Source organism: Hyla sarda, chromosome 1 (assembly GCF_029499605.1).
Source record: "Hyla sarda isolate aHylSar1 chromosome 1, aHylSar1.hap1, whole genome shotgun sequence".
NCBI lineage: Eukaryota > Metazoa > Chordata > Amphibia > Anura > Hylidae > Hyla > Hyla sarda.
The window spans coordinates 162,545,035-162,572,658 of NC_079189.1; positions in this window are offsets into that span (position 1 = coordinate 162,545,035).

The following is a 27,624-nucleotide window of genomic DNA, read 5'->3' on the forward strand; positions in this document are numbered from 1 at the left end:
AGAGATATATGGAGGAGGCGTGCCAGCCACAACGTCAAGCTGCGGCTGGCACGCCCCCTGCACGGGAGAGCCGCAGCCCCATACAGAAGAATGCCGGGTGGCCCCATCGGTCGGACCCCCCGCGATCAAACACTTATCCCCTATCTTGAGGATAGGGGATAAGTGTTTGTAACGCTGCAGATGTCCTTTAAGTAAATCCTAAAATTTTTCAGCTTCAGCTTCCTGTTCTTTCACTTCAGCTTCCTGTTCTGTAGAATGATGGTAGGTAACACAAATATACAGATAACATAAAACCCACCATTCACAGGAGGTAATTGTCACAGTTCAACTCCTCCCATCCTTACACAATGACCTCTGCATAGGTCATATACCATACCTAAAAAAATTTAAAAAATACCTAACAGAATGTTAGAAATATTTGCTGATTTATTCAACCGGAAAAGCATTGATGTAAGTAATCAGGAACTGTTCAGAGCAGGAGAGGTTTGCTATGGGGTTTGGACAGTTCCTGACACAGGCAAAGGGTGTCAGCAGAGAGCACTATGGTCAGACGGAAAAGAACTTTGCAACTTTCTCTGGAACATAATGTAGCTGATAAGTACTGAAAGGATTAAGATTTTTAAATAGAAATAATTAAAAAATCTTTTAACCAGTTGATTTGAAAAAAAATTACCCCTTTAACCCCTTAAGGACGTTGCCCATTTTGGCCTTGAGCACCTAAAATTTGCAAATCTGACCTCTGTCACTTTATGCATTAATAAATCTGAGATGCTTTTACTTATCAATTTGATTTTGTGATTGTTTTTTCGTGACATATTCTACTTTAAGATTGTGGTAATTTTGCATCATTTCTTTGTGAAAAATTTTAAAAAGTTTATGAAAAATTAGCATTTTTCTAAATTTTAAATGCTCTGCTTTTAAGGAAAATGATCATGCCAAATAAATGACATATTGATTCACATATACAATATGTCTACTTTATGTTGGCATCATACATTAGACATGTTTTTACTTTTTGGAGACATTAAGGGCTTCAGGGTGTAGCAGCAATTTTCCAATTTTTCACGAAAATTTAAAAATCTGAATTTTTCAGGGACTACTTCAGTGAATTTGAGGGGCCTTCATCTTAGAAATCCTCCATAAATTATCCCAGTATAAAAACTTCTTCCTTTGAAGTATTCAAAATTACATTCAGAAAGTTTGTCAACCCTTTAGGTGTTTCACAGGAATAGCAGCAAAGGGAGGTGAAAAGCCAAAATCTCAATTTCTTACACTAACATGTTGTTGTAGAACCAATTTTATCATTTTCACAAAGGTTAAAAGGGGAAAAAGCCCCACAAAATTTGTAACCCACTTTCTCCCGAATACGTAAATACACCATAATGTGGATGTAAAGTGCTGTACAGGCACACAGCAAAGCTAAGAAGGGAAGGAGCTCCATTTGGCTGTTGAAGAGATAATTTATGTGGAATAGTTTTGTGGGCCATGTCATATTTATAAAGCCACCATGGTGCCCAAATAAAGGAAACCCTGCTTATGTTTCACCCTTTTGGAGACAACACCCCTCAAGAAATATAATAAGGGGTGCAGTGAGCACAACATTTTGTAACAGTCAGCCATGGAAATTATTTTTTCCACTAAAATGCAGATGTAAACCCTAAGTTGTTTATTTTCACAAGGGGTAAAAGACGAAAAAGTTCAACCAAATTTGTAATCCAATTTCCCCTGAATACAGATCTACCCCATATTTGAACATAAAGTGCTCAGACGGCAGGGCTCAGAAGGGAAGAAGTGACAGTAGACTGTTGGAGAGAGAATTTGGCTGGAATATATTTTGAGGGCCATGTTGCATTTAAAAGACCCCATAATGCCCAGACAGTTGAAATTCCCTTATGTGGCACAATTTTGGAAACTACACCCCCTAAAGGAATATAATAAGTGTTACAGTGAGCATTTGTACACCACAGGTGATTAACAAAATTTTGGGAACAGAGAGGAGCCATAAAAATGAAAATTTTCATTTTTTACACTAGCATGTTGGTGTAGCCCCAAACTTTACATTTTTACAAGTCATAAAATGAGAAAAATCACCCAGGATTTGTAACCCAATTTCTCCCAAGTATGGAAATACTCCATATCTAGATGTAAAGTGGTCTGCGGGCGCATGGCCAGGCTTAGGAGTGAAAGAGCAACATTTGGCTTTTGAAGAGAGAATTGTGCAACTGCAGGTCACTTTATGCCCATATAAACTCTGGAGAAATTGTTTTACTTATTTTTCAGGGCTTTTTCTCCTTTCACCTCTTGTTAAAATGAAAAATAAAGGAAAAACCCAGCATGTTAGCATATTTTTTTTTTTTTTAACTGACATGCTGGTGTAGCCCCAATTCTTTCATTTTAAAAAGTGATAAAAGGAGAAAAAGTCCAGGAAATTTCTCATCTCCATAATAATGAGGAATGAGCCGACTCTAAATGAAATGTAGATAAACATTTTAGAATCTGGTCCCCATGGCTCCAGTTTATCTCTTCTCCAGATTTTAGGGACTTACATTCTCAAAACCTACCTTGACACTGCTAAGTAGCTCTCTACTGCTATATCCAGCTCAGTATTAATTCTCTCTTTTCACTGCCCTATATCTTCTCTCGTGGCTCGGGAGGCGTTGACGGTCCCCATGGTGAGTTCATCTTGTACTTTCTCGGTGCTCTTTCTTTTTTTCCTTTCTCTCTTCTTTTCCCTTTTTTTCTTCTCCTCTCTCCTTTTTTCTCTATCCCTGATTGTTGAACCATGACTGTTTTTTCCGTTTGATTGTTTGTGGTGGACGACTATTTTGCTGTTACTTACTGATACTATTGTACCCGATATATCTTTAATAAAACATTTACTTAAAAAAAAAGGAGAAAAAGACCCCAACAATTTGTAACACAATTTCTCCCGACTATAGAAATACCCCATATGTGCCCTAAACTTCGGGGCTCCGAAGCGAGAGAGCTCCATGCAAATTTGAGGCCTAAATTAGTATATTTTCATAGGGGAGGATGAGGCTATGATCAGAGGGTGGAATGTCTGCAACAAAATTAGTTTTGTACACTTCTCTAGATCTGTACCTTCACACAATCCTGTCTCTTGGCTCTACAGGCAATACTTTCCACCTCATGGTTTAGTTTTTGTTTTGAAACATCATAGTCACCACCACTGTACTTCACTATAAACACAATTGTGGACGAACACCTGCGACCAGCAGGCTCTATGGACGCAAATAGCATATGTGTACACTCAGTAGATCATGGTGTTCAAACTGCAGACAGGTTAATAAAGCATAATGTCCATAATGATGTTCAGATGCATTTTCCTTCACATATTTATTCAACAATCTTCATGATATATTTATGTATTCAGACATATAAGTGCCAATATTCACTGTGCAAGAAGTAAAAACAGCATACCTCGGTCAGATGGAGAGAGACGCGAGTACAAACCTGCCAACATACATGTATGTAGCTGTGCCCAGATACCTAGCGCATAGCAACGTACAGGAACATTTTGGTGTTCTGTGAACTCCTGATATGGTGATCGGAACAAGCCTGCTGCTGTTATCAGCATCCAGGACCTAATGGATAATGGCGGACATCCGCCATCATGCTGATTTCTGACATTAACTCTTTAGATGCCATGATCAATACAGATCATGGCACCTAAAGCATTAGGAGGCTATGAGAGAATCATTGGAGTTTAAGGTGGTGATGCATGGCTACACACTAATGTCCTGCTACAATACACATGGTAATCATCTACACACTGCAGCGGATCTCTATGCATGTAACAGAGGATGGGCGTGAAGCAGAATTGAAATAGCATTGAAATGGACGTGACAGCAGGTTCCTCTGACAAGCTTAGGTGATAATATAGAAGAGATGACATGGACAGAGGGGGCAGCAGAGAGCTTGTGTTAAAGTTATGTTCACTACAGAGCTTCTTCTAGGGACTATTGGCAGAACTAATGGACTAAAAGATTGAATGCAATTACAAGGTTAATAACCGTTTTTAGAGCAGTGGACCTAAAAATGTTTGTTTTCTGTAATACTTCATTAAGAAATGTTTTTGTAGGATCTTTTTTAATAATCAAAGGGTGCTGGAATATGACATACTTAGGCAAATTAAAGCATTGCTTTTGTTTTATAACTCTTCTTAGGGTAAAAATAAGCAGAATTCCACAACATAAATGTATTACAAAAAGTCTGTGGCGAACATTTATCAAGGTATTAAGAGCCTTTTTTTTTTTTGCTTACTATGGCGCAAATAAAGTTGCACGTGCACCTAAACACTTTTTTGTGCGACTTTTGTAGGTAAGCAAAAAGTTACAAATAGCCTTAACTAAGCAAATTTCAGTTTTCAGTGGTGTGCGTAAGTCGCACGTAGGCAAAAAATAAAAAAATCGCAAACCCCCTACAAAAAGTCACAAATCTGCTCCAGGTCTGACCTGAAGTACAAATCTTCCGTACTGCACCTTTTTTATTTTGCTTATGTGCTGCAAATTTTTCAACCCCCTGTCATAGTATGATAAATATGTAGCACATTAGCAAAACTAAGGCAAAAAAAAAACAAAAACACAATTTCGAACTTGCTTACTGAAGCAATCAATAATAAATGTCCCACTATGTGTAAATAACTGCATCCATGTGTAGGCAGTGGCACTTACACGCATCAGTGTCTATCCTTCATATAATACAAACAAAATTACTGGGGTTTGATTCTGAAGTTATACGATAGCAGAGAGAATATATAAGCAAGTATGCAGGTGCAGTGACACCACTCAGTCCCTCCTCTATCTCACTTCACCCTGTAATGTAAACCATTTTTTACAGTTGCACTTGGTCTCAGTCAAGGGTATACCTTGGCTGTTTGGCATGTAAATGGGGCACTTGCCCAAAACAGGACAACCCCTGTGCCACTGATATCTGTATATATTCCTTACCTATCTAAAGTGCCACAAAATGAAGTTCAGTCATTGGCAAAGTGCAATAGGTAGACAAAGTGCTTATGTGCAATAAGATGGAAGATATAAAAGAACAAATGTGTTTCTCATTCCAATCAACAGGAAAACTTCAGTTCTCATATGTTCCTCTGAGCATACAAAGTTTCAGTGGCAATTCTCCTACGTTTTTTTTTTTTTTTTTTGCCATTATATGCAGCTAGATATGCCCCTATTCCCTCCCCTGCCAGTCTAGAACCTATAAGGAGGGACAAAACAGCAGGTGTCTTGCTTTTATGTTTCCACTAATGAGCAATGTCAGCCCGCTCCTCCCATATAACTATCAGGGCCAGTTTCATAGAGGGCATTTGTGGTTGTCATAAGGACCATCAGCGCGTCCTCTGCGGAGTATTCTAATAGTGACTGTCATCAACCTACGCTCACTAGAAGTGCAGTTATAAGGGAATATTTATCTTCATTGTTAGCAGCCCCTATCAGTACTTTAAGATCCTTGGCGCTGTTAAAAATTGTTTACAATATAGGGTAAAGTGAGGCAGAGGAGGGATAGAGGGGCACCAGTGCTATTCTCTCTGCTATCTCATTACTACAGAATCAAACCCCAGTAATTTTGTTTTTATTAAGTGAAAGATAGATACTGATGCATGCAAGTGCCAATGCATACACAAGGTTATATGCACATAGTATTTTTGTGATAAATTTATGTTGTGGGATTTAACTTATTTTTACGTATGTTTTATGTATGTATTTTAAGTATGTTTTATCTCAGTACTCTTTCATAATTTAGTTTTGACTGGTAAGAGTGCTCTCCTGGGTGTTATATTACCTGTCTTCCAGCTTTGATTGGGTTTTAAATTCAGTTATTTGAGTAAATGTTAGAAGTGGAAAAAGCAAGAAGGAGTCTTTTCTGGTAACGAGCAAAGGTTAGAATACATAGGGTCAATAAAGCAAAGAACAATACAGTAGCTAGTGCAGATAACAATTTCTAACATAGGTAATGTATAGAAGCAGCCTGCAACCTTATAAAGATCAGCTCCGGAGGGTGCGGTTACCAAGGCTGAAGCCAATTGGCCTGGCGCCTGCAGCTCTTGAGTGGAGAGAGAATAGTGATGAACGGCATAGGTCATATTCGAATTTGCAATATTTTTCAAATATTTGGGCCAATATTCGTCATATATTCGCTAAATTTGCATATTCATTTTATTTGCGATTTTTTTCTCCCGCGTATGTGAAAATTTGCGTATGTGAAAATATTATTCACGTATGCGAAAATATATTATTATTCATATATGCGTGAATATATTTTCTTTATAGTCTAAACATATATGCGCACATGAGAAAAACTTGCAAAACTACAACTCCCAGCATGCCCAGAAAGTAAACAGCTGTCTGGGCATGCTAGGAGTTGTAGTTTTGCAACATCTGGAGGGCCACAGTTTGGAGACCACAGTGCAGTGGTCTCTAAACTGTAGCCCTCAAGCTGTTGCAAAACTGCAAATCCCAGCATGCCCAAACAGCAAACAGCTGTCTCGGCATTCTGGGAGTTGTAGTTGCGCACCTCCAGCTGTTGCATAACTACATCTCCCAGTACATGCTGGGAGATGTAGTTTTGCAACAGCTGGAGGCACACTGGTTGGGAAATACTGAGTTAGGTAACAGAACCTAACTGAAGGTTTTCAAACCAGTGTGCCTTCAGCTGTTGCAAAACTACAACTCCCAGCATGCATGGTCTGTCAGTGCATGCTGGAAGTTGTAGTTTTGCAACAGCTGGAGGTTTGCCCCCCCCCCATGGGAATGTACAGGGTACATTCACATGGGCGGTTTTACAGTGAGTTTCTTGTTTCAATTTTGAGCTGCGGCGCAAACTCCTAGTGGGAAACTCACCGTAAACCTGCCTTTGCAAATATACCCTAAAAACACTACACCACACTACACTAACACATAATAAAGTGTAAAACACTACATATACACCCCTTACACTGTCCCCCCACCCCCAATAAAAATGAAAAATATATCATACAGCAGTGTTTCCAAAACAGAGCCTCCAGCTATTGCAAAACATCAACTCCCAGCATTTCCAGTCAGCCACTGACTGTCCAGGCATGCTGGGAGTTAAGCAACAGCTGGATGCACCCTGTTTTTGAATCAGTGGCGTAGAATACACCTATGTCCACCCCTATGCAATCCCTAATATAGTCCTCAAATGCGCATGGTGCTCTCTCACTTCAGAGCCCTGTCGTATTTCAAGGAAACAGTTTAGGGCCACATATGGGGTATTTCTGTACTCGGGAGAAATTGCATAACAAATTTTAGGGGGCTTTCTCTCCTTTTACCCCTTATGAAAAGGAAAAGTTGGGGTCTACACCAGCCTGTTAGTGTAAAAATAAAAATGTTACACTAACATGCTGGAGTTGCCCCATACTTTTTATTTTCACAAGCAGTAAAAGGAAAAAAGACCAACAAAATTTGTAACAAAATTTCTCCTGAGTACGGAAATACCCCATATGTGGGCGTGATATGCTCTACGGGCGCACAACAAGGCTCAGGAGTGAGAACACACTAAGTATATATGAGGCCTAAATTGGTGATCTGCACAGGGGTGGCTAGGGGTGGTTCTGACATAAACGCAAAAAAATAAATACCCATGTGTGACCCCATTTTGGAAACTACACCCCTCAGGGAACATATAGTGCTCCTTAACACCCCACAGGTGTTTGACGAAGTTTTTTTTTCACAAAGTGTTACCCTAAATTTGTTCATTTTCACAAGGTAAGATTGGAAAAAAGCCCCCCAAAATTTGTAACACCATTTCTTCTGAGTATACAAATACCCCATATGTGGATGTAAAGTGCTCTGTGGGTGAACTACAATGCTCAGAAGAGAAGGAGCGTCATTGGGATTTTGGAGAGAGAATGTGTCTGGAATTGAAGGCCACGTGTGTTTACAAAGCCCCCCCCCCTTATGGTGCCAGAACAATGTGACCCCATTTTGGAAACTTTACCCCTCACATAATGTAATAAGGGGTGCAGTGAGCATTTACACCCCACAGGTGTCTTACAGATTTTCGTAACATTTTCGTAATTTTTAATTTGCACAACCCCCTGTTCCAAAGATCTGTCAAACACCAGTGGGGTTTAAATGCTAACTGCACCCCTTATTAAATTCTGTGGTGGGTATAGTTTCCAATATGGTGGTCACAAGTAGGGGTCCACTGTTCTGGCACCACGAGTGGCTTTGTAAACGCACAAGGCCCCTGACTACCATTCCAAACAAATTTTTGAGTTTTCCCGCTGGGAGTTTGAGCTGCGGCGGAAAATTTGCTCACACTAGTAGAAGGAAACCTACTGTAAACCCGCCCGTGTGAATTTACCCTGAAGGCAAAACCTTCAGCTGTTGCAAAACTACAACTGTAAGAATGCACTGACAGACCATACATGCTGGGAGTTGTAGTTTTTCAACAGCTGTAGGCACACTGGTGGGAAACCACTGAGTTAGGAAACAGACTCTAGCTCAGTGATTCCAACCCGTGTGCCTCCAGCTGTTGCAAAACCACAACTCGCAGCATGGAGAGTCTGTCAGTGCATTCTGGGAGTTGTAGTATTTCAACAGCTGGAGGCACACTGGTGGGAAACCACTGAGTTAGGAAACAGACTCTAGTTCAGTATTTCCCAACCAGTGTGCCTATTGCTGTTGCAAAACTACAACTCCCAGCATGCACTGACAGCCGAAAGGCATGCTTGGAGTTTTAGTTTTGCAACAACTGGGGAAGAACAGTTTGGAGACCGCTAAGTAGTGGCCTAGGCATTCTGGGAATTGTAGTTTTGCAATATCTGGAGGGCTACAGTTTGGAGACCTCTGTTTAGTCAACCACGGTTTTAGGTCCGGTTGGAAAAGCACATATGAATTACCATACGTGCGCATACGCTTGGATATGGGAGCGCAAGGTTTTAGCTCCCCCCAGCCATATGCGCTCCCGTATGTGTAAAAACATGGTGTGAAACCACCCATAGCGAAGGGGTGGGATACTTTCTTATTGGTTGCTGGGTATGTTGCTAATCTCCGACAACTGTAGTTGCATCATTCTCATTGGCCCACAAGCTAAAAGAAAGGAGGGATCAAAATTTGTGAATATTCGCACACCAGTCTCACACAGTAGTATTAGAGCCTTCTTTACACCACACAAGCTGGAAGCAGAGAGGGGTGATCACTGTCATGTGTACTGTGAAAAAAAAGCGAATATTCGTAATTGCGAATATACAGTGCTATTTTCGCGAGCAACACTAATTTAGAGGACAGCATGCGATTTTTGACTATTTTTGACTGCAATCATTACAGGAGTTTTTTCATTTTTAAATATCTGTTGGAAATAACTGTTTATAGTGTATTCACACACATACAGTGTCCTGCACAAATTTGATGTGCAGGATTGTATGCAGCAGATTTCAATGTAAACGAAATCACTGAACACAGCTTCAAATCCTGCGCATCAAATCTGTGAAAAATACTGTACGTGTAAATAAACATTTAACTAGATAATGCCGGCCATCATGTATCGTGCAATAAAACAGATTAGTTATCAGTTGCATGTGAACTAGAACATTGACTTTGAAATATGTAGAAATCATGTATAATGAGTGGGTTATAATGAATTTTTCAACTATTAAATATAGAAACATCAATACAGAAGTAGAAAATACCATATGACAAGTGGAGAGAAAGAGATGAAACAATTAGGCAAACAATGTCATGGGGTATTAGAGAAGAAATAATTAAAGGATTGCATTATTATAGAAAAAACACAGATATGTTTATTTAACACATTAACACTTCTTGTTAATGACAAATTCATCATTTGCGCATCATTATCTTCAGTGTTAAAAATAAATATGACAAAGTCATTGGTACTTGATGCTTGTCTTTTGTTACTACTGTTCAATGCTTCCATTTGATGTCTTGCTCACTGACCAAAAAATCAGGTGTTCAGGATCCCATCCTAGTCTAAATGAACCTCCTACATAGACAGATAGATTTAGATGTGAAATATTAGTCATTATGAATTGAGAATTTCTTTATTTCTACCATTATCTCACATTTTAACTGTGGCCAGAGCAACTAAAATGTGGAATTACACAGAAACACTCTAAGCCACACAATAACTGTATTATGGATCATTTGGCTGTCAGGAGGTTAGCTTATTTGCATGACATGTTAAAAGTTTCCCCCCCACCCCCCCAAAAAAAAATCCAAAAATATATATTTTTTTTTTATGTCATGCTGTTGTCTTGGGTTCCCCTACTCCAACAGTGGTTTTACTTTCTTGCTATGTCTTTAAGGTTACTATTCTGTACTTTTTATTTGTCAGATGGGTAGAAACTTTATTACGAAATCTGGTGTAAATGCTAAATGATCTTCATGATCACGAAAAAAAAAAAAAAACATGATTTATGCCCCCTCAGCCTTCTAGTTACACCATCTTAGCCTACCATTCACATCCCTATTTTACAAAAATGTCCCCACCCATCTGACTATTCAGTAAAAAGCACAGACAGTCAACCAAACAGTAAAACCCCTTCATTTCAAAGACCGGAAAGTGAAAACAACTATTTTTACACAGGTCTTCCTTAAAGATAAACTGTTTGAATATTACTATTTGAGCATTTAAATATTTTACCACCTGGTGGTCTACACCCCCTCCCCTATGAATGAAATGCACCAACATTCTCCATCCCACAGGGAATATTAGTATTCATTATTAATGTTATGGCCATTTATTAAACTCAACCAACAGGGTTGGATAATGAATCATTGTAATGAAACTATATTCTATGTCAGCGCTATGGCATTAGGATATATTCTCTTTGTTGGTTATTTGTTTTTATATGGTCAAAATCAATGAAGAACATGGCACAAAAAACATTGTTCTATCCATGCTGTTAGCATCCTAATAACAAAATGTTTGGATTTCTAGGTAATATACATAAGTACTGTTGTCCATATGATTAAAAAGAAGTAGCCAATGCCCATACTGCATGTATAGTGGATTATTTTTGGAGATTGTAGTGATCCTTGTTCGATCGATCTAGATCGATCGATCTAGAATTGTAAAGTTAACCTAGTAAAATATAATATTTCTGTACTTATATAAAAAATATATATATTTTCCACCTGCCCACTGCTGAGTGTCCAGGTCACTACACCCCAGGACCTAATAAATTGTCTAGGTTACACTTTAGACTCAAAGCAGCACCAATCACTTATCCCTTTCAGACAAGGGACTCTACAAGGCCACACAAGAGCTTACTCAGGGTTTTTTTGGACAGAGGCAGAGAATGGGAGAGTCAAGATAACTATGCTGACCCCTCTGCTCCCCATGTGTCCCGTACCCCCACAACTGGACAAACCTAATCTTCCATTTTCCAGCCACTACACACAGATCTATTACCTACAAGCCCAACGCGGCTAATGCTTTAATCAATAACCTACAAAATTAGCCCAAAGATATAGTCAAAAAATTCCTCTTTATTATAAATACAAAAACAGGTAGAAAAAAATACCCATAAAATGACCCACCCTTAAAAAAAAAAACAACACAAAGCTAAGAGGGTATCACTGGGATATATAGTAATCGGTGATGCCATATACAATCTAGCAATATTAGTTTGGTCAGCACATAAAAACACAACAACTTAAATCAACACAATACCTAGTTGTGACATGCTGACGGCTTCCCGGTGAAAATCCTGCAACCTCGACACGTGTTTCGGATAATTCCTTTCTCAAGAGGCGCTCAGACTACACACAGATCATCTGCAATAAGCCATGATACTACCCTTTATCACATCTACTCTGCCCCTCAGTTCACCATCAGAATGCAAAGACCTACATCATAAGACCTACAACATAAGACTGTTACTGAGCCCATTCTGACACTGACCACTCCTGCTGTTAGCTGACAACTGATAACCTATTACTCTCACTGGCAAAAACTGTAGAATGGTGGTCCTGGCAAGTACCCCAGCTTTCGTGTTCAATCGAACCAAGACCTTAATGTACATAATGGCCCTGATTTACTATTGTAAACCCAACCTGTTTTGCCAAGTTGTGCGCCTGATACTTCTGGCATTGGGCTGTAAGCACAACCCCCACCTGTGGACGTCAGGCCCTCATACTACCCTCATGGAATCTGTTTCTGACCATTTGAGTGGACACATGCACATCTGTGGCCTGCTGGAGGTCATTTTGCAGGGGTCTGGCAGTGCTCCTCCTGCTCCTCCATGCACAGGAGGTAGCGGTCCTGTTGTTGCCCTCCTACGGCCTCCTCCACGTCTCCTGATGTACTGGCCTGTCTCCTGGTAGCACCTCCATGCTCGGGACACTACGCTGACAGACACAGCAAACTTGTAACACTCACGTTTCTGAAGACAAGAACCCCAGTGGATGTGGATCCGCTGGACCTGTGTGGCACATGACTCGGACCGTACCAGGGAGCAGAGTCTAAGGTGCCACTGGTTTTCATCAGAGCCTGCCGCAAAGGGGGATGGACTTGCTGCTGCAGGCGACAGCCAGGTCGCTACCCCTGGCACGGCTCGACCACACAGGCGGCTGAGGAGATGCGAGGCACAGGAGGCATAAGGCAACTCGTAGTCTGGATAGCAGAAGGTCAAGGCAGGCGGCACAGTAGCATAGTCAGGACATAGCAGGAGGTCACTAGGCAGGAGGCAGAGGAGCAAGGTCAAGTCGCAAGAGCAAGAGATCTGATACATGGCAAGGCAATACAGAGGAAGGCTTTCTCAAATGCACAAGGCAACAAAGATCCGGCAGGGAAGGGCGGAGGAATTTAAAAATGAGCCTCAGGTGGATTACACTAATGAGCATACTGGCCCTTTAAATCTTAAAGCTCCAGCGCATGGGGGGGGCCTAGGGGACAGGGACACGCGCACCGGAGCAGAGAGGCAGAGGCAGGAGAGACACCAGGAGAGTGACAGACTGGGGCTCGCATGCGGGCGCGTCCCGTGATGCGAGTCCCAGCCGGTCGGCAGCAGAAGGTAAGGGGACCATGCACTCACGGCCAGCGTGTGCGGCCGAAGCACATAGCGTAACACCTTCTTGTCACAGCTTGCATTGATGTTCCATCCTTTATTAACTGCACTACCTGAGCCACTTGTGTAGGTTGTAGACTCCTTCTCATTCTACAACTAGTGAAAGCACCAGGAGCATTCAAAAGTGACCGAAACATCAGCCAGGAAGCATAGGAACTGAAAAGTGGTCTGACTTGCAGAACCACTCCTTTATTGGGGTTGTCTTGCTAATTTCCTATAATTTCCACACGTTGTCTTTTCCATTTGAACTAACACCATTTAAATTGATTGTCATTCAGTGTTGCTTCCTGAGTGCACAGTGTGAATTCACAGAAGTGTGATTGACTTGGAGTTACATTGTGTTGTTTAAGTGTTCCCATTTTATTTTTTTTCAGCAGTGTATATATGGCACATTTACATATTATGCACAAGGCAGTAACAGACAATCAAGCAATCCCTAAAGTGGTGAAATGTGCGGTCTTAAGGAGAAACATAAAGTTTAAACCTCTTATAAATTAACTTTGAAAGTATTTTATGACTCTCTCAGAAAATAAAATAAAGTAGGACTATGATCAGTCCTTTATGAAGCTATTTTTTAAAAGATTTTTGTGAAAAATAATCTCAGCTCTGCTACATTGCAAACTTAGCACTGTGCACTGATAGTTTCAATCTTCACAGTTAGCAATAACAAATGAAACTATAAACGTAAGAATGACGTTATATTACATTGTTCACTTAGAAGCATTTAGCTATTTTAGAGGTAGGACTATTTGGTCTGAAAGGGAATGGAATTTCAGAATTCTTTAGCGTGCAATCATGCTACAGTAATGTTATTTTTCTTCTCTATCGTGCTCTTGAATAGAGACTGCATTCTTGGGTAATGATATAAAGGCACTTGCAATAAGATGATTATTGTAGTAAACTAAAAGTGTATGTATTTCCTAATTGGTTTTAATGATAATCAGTTTCTTTTTTTACCCTACAGTTTACATTTACTGTTTGGCTCAATAAATGTATTTTAAAGCTACTAATGCATAACAGTCATTGAATGCAAACTCCTATACAAGCCTGCCACACTCTGTCTCCTTGTTCCATTATGCCCCATTATAATTGTGACCTTTTCTAACTCTAGCAGCAAAATGGAATCCATTGGTTCTCAAGGACAAGCTGATTGAAAGCCAATATATCTACTTAAATGGTAAAGTAATGTAGTATTAAAAAGATTTGTAATAACAGTGCTTAATTGCTTCCTTGTAGTTCTTGGAGTTTGCAATGATACATGCATTTTAATTATGCAATAATTAATGAGAAGAGAAAAGTATTTCCTGGCAGGTTATACCCTTGTAAAAGAGTTCAAGAGAATTTCACTTGACAGGGTATTAACATAAGATCTTTGCATCTATGCATCATAACTGCTGAGCATGTTTGGTTTTAACATCAAACTGCACCCAGATCTAGAACGTCGTTATTGTTATAATAATAATAAAAAAAATAAAAATAATACATATATATATATATATATATATATATATATATATACACACACACACATAAATATATATATATATATATATATATATATATATATATATATATATTACGGATGTCCTGATACCATTTTTTTTAAGACCAAATACGAGTACTGACAATTTAATTCTAATACTTGTTGTTACCAATTACGAGTACTTTTATTTTAAAGGGAACCTGACACCAGGGTGACCCGGTTTCTGGCGCTGCTTACCGATATGTGGTTTCTTGTTGTGTGCAATGGAGGCAGCTGCTGAAGAATGAGCCAAAATTTCTCTCTTCTCCATTGGGCAGAACAGGGAATTTGCATTGGCCATGAGACAGATGTCTCCAGAGCGATTGCGCTGATGTTCACTTTGTAAGCAACGGTTGAAACCGGGTCACATGCATTATCTACCTATAAATTCAAGTTAGCGCAGGTGACTCTGCTGTAAGATTGCCTTTAATAGTAGGTAGTATCCCCTTGTAGGTAGCATAGATAGTTGCAGACATTAGCAGCAGCCCCCTGTAGACATTAGTAGCAGCCCCCTGTAAGCCACAGTCAATCTTGTAGACTGCAGCCCCCACTTGTAAACAGCGCACCTCCTTGTAGACAGCATCCTCCCCTTGTGGACAACAGACCCCCTTGTGGACAGTAAATCCCCCCTGTAGACAGCATCCCCCTCCCTCCTGTAGACATTAGTAGCAGCCCCCATGTAGACTGCAGCCCCCCTTGTAGACATTAATAGCAGCCCCCCTTGTAGGCAGCAGCCCCCCCTTGTAGACATTAGTAGCAGCCCCCATGTAGACTGCAGCCCCCCTTGTAGACATTAATAGCAGCCTCCCCTTGTAGGAAGCAGCCCCCCTTGTAGACATTAGTAGCAGCCGCCCCTTGTAGACAGCAGGCCCCCCTTGTAGACATTAGTAGCAGCCCCCCTTATAGATAGCAGTCCCCCCCTTGTAGACATGAGTAGCCGCCCCCTGTAGACCGCAGCTCCCATCCTTATAGTTGCTCACTTGCGGCTGTCCTCTGTGTTGCTGCTCCGCTGTCCCGTTCTCCGGTCCACATAATGGCCGCTGCCCCATTCTGCCTTCCGCATCATGGTATCTTATGGAGGAGCATGTGACATACACATCACTCTGCTACCTCCTTAGTGTTACACTGGGCACAGTGGAGGTGGGGGAGGGACAGTATTGGATTTGGTATTGGGGAGATTAAACGAGTCCCCGATATCATGCAAATCCCTGGTATCGGCCCTGATATCGATACTAGTAGCGGTATCGGGACATCCCTAACACACACACATATATATATATATATACACACACACACATATATGCTTTATGGCATCCTTGTTCATTGGCTATATCTGTTATTGGCTTCTTTGCTTCTTTCAATAACATTGGTCTGATGGACACAGCCTATGGGCAGGAACAGAACTGTTTTTGAAAAATAGAGGCAACAATTATTACTCTCAAATTACATTATGAACAATCTACATGTACTAAATCTAAATTGATCATTTCTACATAGAGGAACATTTATCAAGGTATTACCTAGGTATCAAGGTCTAACCTGGAGTACAAAACTCCCGTATGTAACCAAATTTAAAAAAGTTGCAAAAAAGTCTTGCAAAAGTCTCAACTGCGACTTTTATGTTTTTCTTATGTGTTCCAAATTCATCAACCCCCTGTGATAGTATGATAAATATGTAGCACATAAGCAAAACTGAATCAAAAAAAATAAATAAAAATGCCTTTAGGACTTGCTTACCAGAGTAAACAATGATAAATGTTCCCCATAGTGTTTTTTTGGGGGGGAGTAAATGATATTCTAGCCAACGAGATGTCAGGAAGACATTACAAAGGCATAAAGAAAGTCAATATATCCAGATAAGATGTAATCATATCAATCAACAAAGAGCCAGTCCAGACAAGAGATAATGCCTTAATTGTTACACTTTTCCTATTATATGTTTAAGTGCATGTTCACATGGCTTATAACTGCATGGATTTTGGCAAGGAAACTGTGACAATTTCCTTGTGAAAAATCATTCAGTGTCACCTTTGTCATTCCTGATGTGCTCCATGGGAGACAAGCCTGGAGTTGCTGCAAGATATATATATATATATATATATATATATATATATATATATATATATATATATATATATCCTTAGATAACTAATTACTGATCATACCTATCCTGTGTTGTAAGCAGGTTAAAGGGGTTTTACAAGTAAATGTCATTATTGCCTACCACCAAGGATAGATAATACATGTTTAATCACTGAGGTTTCTTAGTGTCCCTTATATATTAACTGCTATGAGACTGACAGAGATTGTCCAGCACTATGGCTCAATTCACTAAGGCAACTCAGGAACCTCTGTCCTCATGAACGGTGAGGGTCCTGGGGGACTTCTAATAAATGTGTTTAGTAGTAAAAACCCCTTTAAAGGGGTACTCCGGTGGAAAACTTTTTTTTTTTTTTTTTAAATCAACTGGTGCCAGAAAGTTAAACAGATTTGTAAATTAAGAAATATTAGAGAGGCTCTTATCTCCTAGACAACCTGTGACTCGGGCTGCCCAAATAACACATGTACCCAAGGTGCCAAAAATTATACAAAATATATAGAAAAATTGGGGCTCAGAGTCATGAATATTAGATACAAATTAATTTATTGATAATAAGATATTTGCAATATTTGTGTCTTTTGACCCACATGGCCCTTGTGGGTCAGCAAAAACACACTGATATATTAAATAGTCTATACATAAAATATTCAAAGCATAAAATATGGCAAAAAATTATTTAAAACTAATAAAATACATAAAATTAAAAAACATAAAAAATATTTGCTAAGTGTCCACAGAGTCTGTAGAAATAATGCAGGTAGATAATGTGAAGAAATATCTCAGTTGCAGTAATAAATCCAGATGATTTAACTTCTATTATGGTGTCTGTAGATATTGTCTCTAACGGATACAATGATTGATACAATACTAACTGGGCAACAGATGAAACAATTTGTAACCTTAACCTCTTAAGGACCCAGGACCCAGGGTCCCGGCCCTGCGATATAACGCAGGGTCACACGGTGACCCTGCATCATATCGCGGCGGGCCCGGCGTCATGGTGAAGTTGGGACCCGCCTCAGCTCAAAGCTGAGGCGCGCGGCTAAAAACTGAAGTGAAAGTTGCCGGTTAGCTCAGGGAGCTGTTCGGGATCGCCACGGTATAATCGCCACGGTATTTTTCTTAAGTGATAAAAAATCAAACCTATATAAGTAGGGTATCATTTTAACCGTATGGACCTACAGAATAAAGATAAGGTATCATTTTAGCCGAAAAATGTACTGCATAAAAACGGAAGCCCCCAAAACGTACAAAATAGTGTTTTTTCATCAATTTTGTCGCACATTGATTTTTTTTCCCGTTTCACCGTAGATTTTTCAGTAAAATGACTAATTTCATTACAAAGTAGAATTAGTGACGCAAAAAAGGCCTTCATATAGAATCTTAGGTGAAAATTTTAAAGAGTTATGATTTTTTAAAGTTAAGGAGGAAAAATTGAAAATGAAAAAACGGAAAAAGCCTGGGTCCTTAAGGGGTTAAATGAGGTTGTGATTCTAGTTCTCTGCACTGCGCACTACTAGAGACTTGGCGGTCTCAAAAAATGTTTGAAATGCAATATGGTAAAAGTTGGTACCTTTGTTGTATGCTGGGTTGGTCGCCGGACGGGTCCCGGTTTCCCAAGCAGTAACAGTGCTGCTAGAGACACGGCTGTCTCACAGGTATGCAGCGGAGATGGTGTATAGTGGAAGCGCTTCTCACATGATAAATTATTTTTAGTTGGTACCTCTATTGTGTTGTCCTGATCGTCAGCCAGTCACTATCCCTGGGCAGAGGGTGCGCTGTTAGAGACTTGGCTGTCTCAGTTCGTACAGCGGCAACAGTGGGCTCGATCTGAGGGTACTGCAGCAGTTCTCCTGCAAGCAAGGAAAATGGAAAGCCAGCAATTAGAGATGAGCGAACTTACAGTAAATTCGATTCGTCACAAACTTTTCGGCTCGGCAGTTGATGACTTATCCTGCGTAAATTAGTTCAGCCTTCAGGTGCTCTGATGGGCTGGAAAAGGTGAATACATTCCTAGGAAAGAGTCTCCTAGGACTGTATCCACCTTTTCCAGCCCACCAGAGCACCTGAAAGCTGAACTAATTTATGCAGGAAAAGTCATCAACTGCCGAGCCGAGAAGTTCGTGACGAATCGAATTTACTGTAAGTTCGCTCATCTCTACCAGCAATGTTCTCTTGGTGTGGGTGGCACATAATGACCTGTGATGATTAGCAGGTGCCATGGGTCTTTGTGTATCGCTGTATCCTTGTGGGATTTTGGTGGATGACACTTAGGATAAATAGTAGTTTAAAGCTCGACACGTTTCAGGTCCTCCATAGGACCTTTCTTCAGCAGCTCAACATGTAATGGTTAGAGACATTTTTGAAGGTTATATATATACACATAGCTCCCCCCCTAATTGGTGAGGGGGCGTCACATTCAATTAGAGAAAATGGGATAAGAGAAAAGTAAAACATGGAAATAAAGTACTCTTTATGTAAGTTAGCTAAAACTTCTATTTTTGGTGATAAAGTATAGAGCGAAACTTTTGAAATATAAATAGACTAGCATATACTATAAAATTTGATGAACACAAATGAACTGGAATTATGTTGTATATGCATTAAAATACAAAAAAATAATAAAAATGAAAATGAGGTGTTTAAACAGGTGCTTAAATATAGGAATTGCTGGATTGTGTGTAGCCATACATATAGAAATATTTGTCAGTGTCTATATTTGATGATGCATATAATGTATATGGGGATGTATCAAAAAATGGTAAAAATGCCACAGATTTAGTTAAGATAGGTTGCAAACATATAAAATATATTTATAAATATAAAAATATTTCCAAAAATACTCCTAAAATATTTCCCCAAAAAATTTTATTCTTGAAATTTTTCCAAAAGTATTCTCAAAAATATTCCCAAAAATGTATATGTGTAAAATTACATGAATATCGTGCGAAACTGGAGACGTATAGTAGTGAAATTCTGACTCATGAATCCTAAAATGTTGGGGTCGGGCAGGGGGTCCCGATCAAGGACACATCGGAGTGCTGATTTACAGCCTGACGCCCATGGGTCATCGAAAGGGACCTCCGCTTAGTCGAGGAACCCAAAGACTTCTATTTCGCTATTGAGTCCCTTCGGTGCTAGAGAGTCAAATTTGAATATCTTTCTAGATTCCAATCTAGACATTTTTCCTATATAGTTAGCTCCTCGCCAGTCCTGCTCAACTAATTGGATAGCAGCATATTTGAGTTTGTTTGGGTTTCCTTGCTGAAATTGTTGGAAGTGGATGTTTTTCATTTCTTTTTTTATATTATATCTATGTTCCAATATCCTCGTTTTTAGAGCTCATGACCTTCGGCCTATATTGCTTGTTACAGGGGCATTCTATTATGTAAATAACTCCCTTACTGTTACATCTAAGGAAATCAGAAATTTTATGGACAAAGTTATTTGTAGTAGATTTTACTTCTAAGGTTTTTTTTTTTTTATCGAATTGAGTCATTTTACAGTTTGGACATTGTCCGCATCTTAAGAAGCCTTTCAGGTTGACTAATGCATTTTTTTTGGTTTAGGATTTATTGTATTTTTTTAATTCAGGTGCAAATTAAGACAGAATTTCAGGCGCATATTCTGGCGCAGACAGAATTTCAGGCGCAATACGCCCGAAACTGGCGCACAAGCCGACAAAACATGTCGGGTTTGCAATAGTAAATGAGGGCCAATATCTACAAACACCATAATTGAAGTTAAATCATCTGGATTTATTGCCGCAACTGAGATATTTCTTCACATTATCTACCTGCATTATTTCTACAGACTCTGTGGACACTTAGCGAATAATTTTAACATTTTTTTTTTCATTTTATGTATTTTATTAGTTTTAAATAATTAGTTGCCATATTTTATGCTTTGAATATTTTATGTATAGACTATTTAATATATCAGTGTATTTCTGCTGACCCACAAGGGCCCTGTGGATCAAAAGACACAAATATTACGAATATCTTATTATCAATAAATAAATTTGTATCTAATATTCATGACTCTGAGCCCCAATTTTTCTATACATTTGTAAATTACTTCTATTTAAAAACGTAATCCTTCTAGTAGTTATCAGCTGCTGTATAAACAGAGGAAGTTAATTTTCTTTTGAATTTCCTTTCTGTCTGTCCACTGTGCTCTCTGCTGACACCTCTGTCCATGTCAGGAACTGTCCAGAGCAAGAACAATTCCCCATAGCAAACCTCACCTGCTCTAGACAGTTCCTGACATGGACAGAGGTGTCAGCAGAGAGCACTGTGGTCAGATACATGTATTATGCAACAGCTGATAAGTACTAGAAGGATTAAGATTTTTAAATAGAAGTAATTTACAAATCTGTTTAATTTTCTGGCACCAGTTGATTTTAAAAAAATGTTTTCCACCAGAGTACCCTTTCAAGGACAAAAGAAGACTGTCCATTAAGAAGTTAAAGACCAAAATGGAATTGTAAATGGTTTAAAAACATAAATAAATAAACTTATTCAACTTATTTTTTTTTTTATATATAGTGTGAGTGCCTGTGTGAAATATATGCAATAGTAGGAGACAACTGTAAGGATCAAATCCTTTAATAAAATGCTGTATTAGGAATATTAAAACATACAGCACAAATTCATATTTTATAATCTATGAACACTGTTTTAACTTAGTATAAAGAAAAACTGCAAAATTGTGGTGCATACAATGCTTTGCATTTTATGGTTTTGTTTCACGTATTATATTAAGTTAATTTGATGTTCTATTTCGATGAAATAAGGGTTCAAATCATTGAATACTCAATATCAATTTGCATATTGCAGTCTCTGCTGACAAGAATAGCCTTTGTACATGAGAACGCTATTTCCCACTAATTAGCTTTTCATTTTCATTACTAAATATGCTAAGTAAACTAGAAAGTAAATTGTAATGGTTTAGTGTTATGAAGAAATATGCTATTTTACAATATCTACTTGTAAAATTATCCTCAATCAAATTAATGTTCAATAGTGTTGCGCTACTTTATATTACCCTCTGGACAAAAGCTTAAAAGAAAAGTTCCTTAATGAGGAAAGTTTTTCATATTCACTTATATCAAAATGAAAATCTCCACATGCTTCAGTAAGGTTCTTCAATTATAAGCAACAAATCCAGATGCACTAAATATGTATTTTTATCAAGTGCTTGACATAAGTGAAGTCTACTATGCAAATTCCCTATAAATTAATGTATTTCATCTCCCGCATCAAATGTCACATAATATAAGAGGTAGTAGGGGGATTAGACCTGTTTTTTAATCAGTTTTTTTTTTTTTACGCATCAAAATTATGGTATGTCCCTAGGACTGAAACGTATTGAACATCGAATGCCTTACCTAATATCTTGAGTTATAATTAACAGAGCAGAATATTGGTCACTTCCTCTTATCATTTAAAAAGCTGTGCCAGTAAATAACATTGTTTGCTGTACTTCATTTATCAATTGTATTTTGAAATACTTTGAAAAAGTTTTGTTTTATTTATTTTTTAAATGATATTACAAACCGAAAATGATCAGAAGAACATTATAAGTTTTTTTTTAGCAGCAAACACATTTATTTATTTTTTTTTTTTTTACATTACTAATTGGCTATACTAGTTTTGAGGACTTTTACAAAATTATACGTATTACATCTAAACTTTAAAATAACTGAATTTTTTCTTATGTTTATATAGTTAATCATAAAGTGTGAGTACAGGTCAGGTCTATAAACAAGACAATTCTGAAGCTGTAGTATGAAAGGAGTGATCTATTTAGTGATCAATTTGCTAACATGCCCCTACCCTATGTGGGTAAGACATTCCATACATTCAAAAAGAGATTGAATGTGGGGCATATTATTTATAAAAGAGCGACCCCAATTGCATTGCCACAAGAGATAGGTGGGACATGCATATTTAATGAATATTAACCACTTTCTGACCCATGACATACATATGTGTAATGAGTAGGGTAAGGGGAACATGAGGCGGGCCCACAAGCCTGGTCCGCATCATTATCTGCAGATGCCTGCTGCTACTCCACTTTTCCAATTTTTCAAATAAAACACTTGAAAAAAATGTTTTATAAAAAAATTTACGTATATGGTATTGCTGTGTGCCTATTTGCCCAAACTATTTAATTATTACATTTTTGGTCACATCACATCAGAGAAAAAACGTAATAAAAAGTGATCAAAAAATAAAAACTGCACATATGTTGTATTGTTATAAACTACAGCCCATACACAGCACAGCTCTGTAGGTGGAAAATAAGAAAGTTTTTTTTTTTTTGGTTAAGATTTATACTTTTTTTTTTTTAACCATAAAGTGACTAATAAATAAACCAAGTTTGGTATAATTGGAATCATACTGAGGCATAGAATATCATTAGAATATCATTAGAAAAGAATATAAGTATGTCAGTTTTACCATATTGTGAACTACATATAATTTTTTACTGGCTTCGTAATACATTTCATGATAAAATAAAGTGTGCCAATCAAAATTACAACTTGCCCCTCAAAAAAATAAGCCCTAATACAACTTCAGTGGAAAAATATGTTGGCAGGCAAGCCCTGTGTGTCAATCAACAGGAGGAGCAAGCGAGACATGAATGGAGGGAGATTTTGTGGCTACTAGACACAGGAGACCTTGGGCCAGAGAACAACCAGAGAAACAAGCAAAGGTATGCCTGACATTATTTTCGTCCCCATACTTGCATCAGAACAATTATATATATGGGGTGTACCTCTGTTTATTTTGGGTTTACCTTTTTCTTTATTAGTTTTATGGTATTGTGTCCTGTTTTTATAATTCATCAATAAAGTTTTGTATTTTTTTGTACTAATATATTATTAGTACTCATATAAGTAGCAATTTTGTGGTACATAGGTTAATGTTGTGCTTTGTTACCTAGTGTAGTATAATTATATTCCAGTGGATTAGGTGTAGGTTTAACCCCTTAACGATGAGCGCCGTAAATGTATGTCCTGGTGACGTGGTACTTAACGCACCAGGACGTACATTTACGTCCTAAGCATAACCGCGAGCATCGGAGCGCTGTCTGGATCATGCGCGGGAGATTCCGGCTGTTTATCACAGCCAGGGACCCACCGGTAATGGCGGACATCCGCGATCCCGTGGATGTCCGCCATTAACCCCTCAGATGTCGTGATCAATACAGATCACGGCATCTGCAGCATCGCGGTCACTTAATTGGATGATCGGATCGCCCGCAGCGCTGCCGCGGCGATCTGGTCATCAAGCACGGCAGCCGGAGGTCCCCTCACCTGCCTCCGCTGTCTTCCGGGAGTCTTCTGCTCTGATATGCCTTCCCGCAGACCAGAGCAGAAGATGACCGATAACCCTGATCATTACTATGTCCTATACATAGCACTGAACAGGATTAGCAATCGAATGATTGCAATGAATAGTCCCCTATGGGGACTATTAAAGTTTAAAAATAGAAGTAAAAAAATAAAGTAAAAAAAAGGGGAAGAACCCCCTCCCCCAATAAAAATGTAAATTGACCCATTTTCCCTATTTCACCCCCAAAAAGTGTTAAAAAAATATTTTATATACATATTTGGTATCGCCGCATGCGTAAATATCTGAACTATTAAAATAAAATGTTAATGATACCGTACGGTGAACGGCGTGAACGTAAAAAAAAAGTCAAAAATATCTGCTTTTTATAACATTTTATTCAAAAAAATAATAATTAAAAATGTATTAAAAGTTTTATATAAGCAAATATGGTATCAATAAAAAGTACAGATCACAGCGCAAAAAATTAGCCCTCATATCACCGCTTATACGGAAAAATTAAAAAGTTATAGGTCTTCAAAATAGGGGGATCTTAAACGTACTAATTTGGTTAAATAGAAAATATGAAATAGAAAAGTATGTTATCACGGGTATCATTTTAATTATATAAAGAATAAAGAACACATGTCACTTTTACCGTAAATTGTAAGGCGTGAAAACTAAACCTTCCAAAATTAGCAAAATTGCGGTTTTCTTTTTAATTTTCCCACACAAATAGTATTTTTTTGGTTGCGCCATAAATTTTATGGTAAAGTGAGTGATGGCATTACAACGGACAACTAGTCGCACAAAAAACAAGCCTTCATACTAGTCTGTGGAGTTATGATTTTTTGAAGTCGAGGAGGAAAAAATGAAAACGTAAAAATAAAATTTTCTGCGTCCTTAAGGCCCAAATGGGCTGCGTCCTTAAGGGGTTAATGACTGATGTAATACAATATTACGCAACTGATAACTTTATACTAGATATAATATGTATGTAAGCCATAAGTTCATCAGTTCTTATAAAATTTAGTTAATTGTTCAGCATTTGTGGTTCAAGAACAATGTAACCTATATGGCATATTTTGTATAAGCCAATGCACTGTTTCATATAAAATTATCCAATTCACTCACAGAAATAAGGCACTCATCTGAAGTACAGTCTATTGTTCTTGTCTACATGGATAAAGTTTGAAATGTAATATAGAGAAACAAAGGATGTTTGAATACATTTCCTAGCACATTTTGTAGCTCTTGGTGTCTTGCATATATACAAGAGATGACCTAAGTACCCTAGACACCCTAGACACTCAATAGAACCATTAGTTTTTTATTATATAGATTCAGACTGTCTAGAGATAAGAATTAAAATCAAGAACTGATTATTTCAATTTACTGATGATAAAGAAATAAAATGTTTCAAATAAATAAACTCTGCAAAAATACTCAAAATTATAGAAGCTTTTCTTGGACTTTGCTGAACTTGCTGTTTTTGCTTGGAGTTGCAGTAATAAGTGGGCAGCCTATCAGGCTGAATTTGTGGGAGGGGCTTTGGCTATTTAACAGCCATCGGCCCCTCCCTCTGGGCGTATGCTGGGTTGGCGAAATTGCGGGGGTTCTTTCGTTGCGTACGCTGGGTCAGGTGTGTGGTGGTGCAGGTAAGTGCCTGGTGTCCGGCAGGTTTCATTTACTGGGGCCCTGGTCTGTTGCGATTGCTCCCCTCGTTTGGCAGGCAGGCTCCGGCACCCAGCGCGTTCTGTAGGCGGCGGTCCGACGGTGCAGCGCGTGCCCGGGCTGGCTGCAGTGAACACGGCCTCTGGATCCAGCGGCAGCTGGCGGCATGGCAGGCGCGGGGAGACACGACCCACGTGGGTCTCCCTGTGCCGGCGTCTCACGTGTAACGCGGGGCTCTGAACGGGCGGAGTCACAGCATGCCAGTGAGCCGGCGGCATAGCTCCACGGATGGTCAGCAGGTGGCGCTGAAAAAAAAAAATGTGTGTGAGGAAATGTGTTAGGCTTATACAGTTTATTGGTACCATGCAGTAATGAGGGGCTGGCTTATGGTGCACCGGTGTCAGGCCACAGTTCCTGACACATGCACTGTCGCAGACAAGGGGCAGCTTGTAAGTTAATAATACTATAATCCATATTACTGTGGTTTCGGTTTGGGGGGGGGGTGGTTATGCATATCGGGGTATCGGGTCGGAGGCTTGGGGTAGTCAAGTAATTAGTGGGGTTGGGGTAGTTTCAGGCATAGGGGGGGGGCTAGGGGGTGCCAGTACTTATCTGTCAGAGGTGGTAGGTGGCGCGTAACCCATATGGTTAGAACACTGTTAGTTTCTTTTGCAGATTGGGTGGTCTGTATCCAGTTAGGTGGTCGTTACGTTCCTGGTCATTTCAAACTTGGCTACGGGCAGTACCAACCGTACGGCGGTTGTTCATGTTAATTAGTCACGTTTCACGGTGGTCATCACTTTCGCTAGCAGACGCTAGTTCACGTCATTTCAGTTCAAATGCTTAATACTCCTGTTACACTAGTTAATGTTACGCACTGCTGCTGTTACACATAGGCCCTGAATCACTGTATATCTGACTCGACATGTCAGATAGGGTTCAAGGCATCATTGCTACTGTCACGCATACAGAGCATTTTGTTTACACGGGTAGTGGTAACTGCGATCTTGACTCTTCTTCAAGGGTGACCACTCGCCTGCGGTGGTTGCTGACACGTCTTCAGAGCCATCGCTAGTTAGTGAGAAACGGTGCACACTGTAATCTTGACTCGCAGTCAGGAGGTGTTCACGGTTTAGTTATTCATGACTATACGCGTCATGCACACGTTCTCGGTCAGACTCACGGTCAGGCCTCGTTTCAAACTATTCAGGTGGTACTCTGGGTCGCACTGGCACTACGGTCAGCACTCTGGGGTTCGGCCACATTGCACGGGCAGTCACCTGCAGCTGTAAGCTAACATTAAGTATGTATTCGGTTGTCCGCAGGTGTTACAGTCGATTTGCTATTCGTTTCGGGCATCTTACTGTTGTGTTACAGTGGTGGTAAGGTCAGTCAGTACTCAGCAAGGGGGGTACACGTTTCTCATATCAGGTCACTCATGATTACCATTTTTTTCCCCGGCACCCGTTACGGCCCGGACAGGTCATGTCTCACGTGTCAGACATAGAGGACCCGATGTCCATCCCTGATACACCAGCTAGAAGCTCCGTGCGAGGGACGCCCTCCTCTGCAGCTTACAGGGCTTGGAGGTAGCTAAATATCCACGAGTTTGTGATTGCCTTCAGCAAATGCAGGGAGGTGATATGCTCAGCCAAATCGGAGCGCAGAGAGGAGCTCGACCTGTATTTGCTGAGGGTTACTGAATACGCATACAAATACGGTGGTACCCATTTCTACGATTGTCTTAGAAGTTTCTCAGCCATGGCAGCGGCGGCCTTCAGCCAAGATGGGTACCTCACAGACTGGAGCATCGAAGATTCACAGATGTTCTGCAGCCACTTCGCAATCTCAAATTCCCCGCATGTGCCGCCTGTCAATCAATCACGCATACTACGGCGTGGTG